Source organism: Heteronotia binoei, chromosome 5 (genome assembly GCF_032191835.1).
Source record: "Heteronotia binoei isolate CCM8104 ecotype False Entrance Well chromosome 5, APGP_CSIRO_Hbin_v1, whole genome shotgun sequence".
NCBI classification, from domain to species: Eukaryota; Metazoa; Chordata; class Lepidosauria; order Squamata; family Gekkonidae; genus Heteronotia; species Heteronotia binoei.
Genome location: NC_083227.1, coordinates 5,546,831 through 5,550,200, shown reverse-complemented (window position 1 = coordinate 5,550,200; position 3,370 = coordinate 5,546,831).

Genomic DNA, 3,370 nt, shown 5'->3' with positions numbered 1-3,370 from the left:
ATTTAGTTCACTTCCAAAATGCGCACTCCGCAGAGGGAGTTCACTTCCCCAAAACAGGATCAGACTGACGGAGGTTGCACTTTGTAACTGAGAATTCTCTTCCAAGATGCACACCTGAAAATGTTTTGCACCCAGAACAGCTTCCTAAGCATTTAATAAAGCATTAGGCTTCCTCATGAGAAGACCTTCCAGCCCTGCCCCACCCCCCACCGCCCTCAAACTGGAGTATGCGCACACAAAATTGATATTTTGGGATTTGGATTTAATGCACCTGAAAAACACTGGTATTTCTCAATATTCCCACATCCCAATATTGGTATAGTATTGGGATTCAGAAAATACTTGAGATTGCCAAATTTATTCAACTCCATTGTACCCTATTAGGGTTGCCAATCCCCAGGTAGGGGCAGGGGATCTCCCGGTTTGCAGACCCCCTCCCCTGCTTCAGGGTCGTTAGAAAGCGGGGGGAGGGGAGGGAAATGTCTGCTGGAAACTCTATTATTCCCTATGGAGATTTATTCCCATAGAAAATAATGGAGAATTGATCTGCGGGTATCTGGGGCTCTGGGGGGCTGTTTTTTGGGGTAGAGGCACCAAATTTTCAATATAGCATCTAGTGTCTCTCCCCAAAATACCCCCCCCCCCAAGTTTCAAAAAGATTGGACCAGGGGGTCCAATTCTATGAGCCCAAAAAGAAGGTGCCCCTATCCTTCAAATGTGATGGCCTTCCCTTTAAATGTGATGGCCAAAACTCCCTTTGGAGTTCAATTATGCTGGTCACAGCCTTGATCTTGGCTCCTCCCCTAATGTCTCCTGGTTCCACCCCCAAAGCCCCCGGATATTTCCTGAATTGGACTTGGCAACCCTATACCCTATGGTGTGGATTTAAATGGAGCACTGAAATGACTTCTTCCCATTTAAACCGAACAGCTGAGAGGCAGACCCTCTGTCCTGGTTGGTTGAAATAAGACGAGGTCTTGTGTTTTGCTCCCCCTACCTCAGAGTGGGGAGAGAAACCAGAGTGCTGAAATGGCTTCCTTCCTGCCACACCGTATGGTTTAAATGGGAAGAAGCCATTAAAACCCTCCATTTTGCCCCCCCCCATGTACTCCCATTTAAACAAAACACCTAAAAGGCGGAAACTCCATGCCGATTGCTTTAAACGGGAGGAAGCCATTAGACCCCTCTGTTTTGCTCCCACCTACCTTGGAGTGGGGAAAGCAAAACACTGCAATGAAAGATTGCAGTTGCGAGGAAAGAAAAGAAGACCTATAACCTTTTTTCCCCGTGGCCCAATTATTTTTACACATCTCCTTCATGGCCCACTAAAATTCAGGGGTGGAGCCAGGAGCCAGGAATTGTGTCATAGACATGGGAGAAGGAAGGAAAGAAAACGGAGCTCAGGCTTTGCAGCCTGTGTCAGTCTTCAAGGCTAGCTTTTCTCTGCACAACACAGAGATGGGGGAAGGAAGGAAGCAGAGCAGAACTTATACTTTGCTGGGGGCGGGGCTAGCTTTGGCTTTTCTTGTGACCCACTATTGAGGCTTCTGTGGTCATGACCCTGGAAATGGGAAACGCTGCCGTAAAGCATCCAACCCAGAGCAGATCAGCTGTGGGGAGGAGAGCTGACCCTTGGGCTTTCATTCCCCCTCACCCAAAAAAGGGGCACAGTCTGGATGCTGAGGGGAAAGATTCTCTGCAAAAAAAAATCCCTCTTTGCACTCTTCAGACTGAGTTTCTGAGCCCCCTTAACACCCCCTTCACAGCTTCCCCGCCCTTTCCTTCAGCCCCTTCGGCCCTGCCCCCTAAGCGCCACACTCCTTCCCCTTCCCTTAATCTGCTCCCTCCTTCTCCCTCCCCAAATCTCGCTCTCTGCCCACCCCCATTCCTTCCTAAATGTCTCCCGGGAAGCTATTTAGACTTCCTCCAATCTCCAAAGGCACTGGATTCGGATTCTGCGTTCAAGTCCGCTACAAAAACCTCCTTCCTGGCTTGGCTAGATGCTCACGACTCTTAAGACTCTTTGGTGTGAACTTATATCTCCTTTCTCCTGTATTTTTTGTTATTATAAGACTGCCTTTGTTGGAAATGTTAACCTGGAAAGGTACTTTAACAAGAAGACTTACAACATAAATGCATTAAAATGTTGAAGATTTAAAGTGTAGAGATAATAATATGTGGCAGTATATGTATTTTAAGAAAGTATATCAGATGCAGACCTGTAGTGGGTGGGTGGGTGGGGCTGAGAGGGCTCTCACAGTAGCTGCCCTTTCAAGGACAGAGGCTCAGAGCAGCCTACAATCTCCTTTCCCTTCCTCTCCTCACAACAGACACCCTGTGAGGTGGGTGGGGCTGAGAGGGCTCCAAAAGAAGCTGCCCTTTCAAGGACAACCTCTGCCAGAGCTATGGCTGACCAAGGCCATTCCAGCAGCTGCAAGTGGAGGAGTGGGGAATCAAACCCGGTTCTCCCAGATAAGAGAGCTATGGCTGACCCAAGGCCATTCCAGCAGGTGCAAGTGGAGGAGTAGGGAATCAAACCTTGGGCGGGGGGGGCTGAAGTTCTTACAGAATTACAACCGACCTCCAGCAGACGCAGATGAGCCCCCCCCCCCCCGGAGGCGGGATATATCAGGAGGAAAGAGTGTTTGTGTATCATTATGATACTGGCTGCTTTGTTTTCAATTCCCTTCCTAATAATTCCCAGCATGGCGTTGACCTTTTTTATTGCAATTGCACACTGTCTTGACGTTTTCAGTGAGTTATCTACCACGACCCCAAGATCTCTCTCTTGGTCAGTCTCTGCCAGTTCACACCCCATCAACTTGTATTTGTAGCTGGGATTCTTGGCCCCAATGTGCATTACTTTGCACTTGGCCACATTGAACCGCATCTGCCACGTTGACGCCCACTCACCCAGCCTCAACAGATCCCTTTGGAGTTCCTCACAATCCTCTCTACTTCTCACCACCCGGAACATTTAGTGTCATCTGCAAACTTGGCCACTTCACTGCTCACTCCCAACTGCAAATCATTACTCTACTTTTAGACATTTTTTTTGTGTGTGTCTGCCCTCCTCTTCTGTCCAACCAGAATCTTTCTAGCCCTCTGGAATTCCTACTAACCTTTTCTTTGGAAAAAAAGTTCATGAATAATTGGAATTTGTGCGAGACCTCCACGCATGTGCCCTGTTAATACTTCTTTGCCAAGGACTCCTTGTCTGGCCATTCTCTTGACTTATTCCAGAAATCTTTTCCAAAACTTGACTTCTCTCAACACCGTCTCCTGATATCCATTTTAGATCCAGGCATCCATTCTGAGTCCACATTAGCTTCTACAGAGCCAATTTGATGTAGAGGTTAAGTGCATGGTT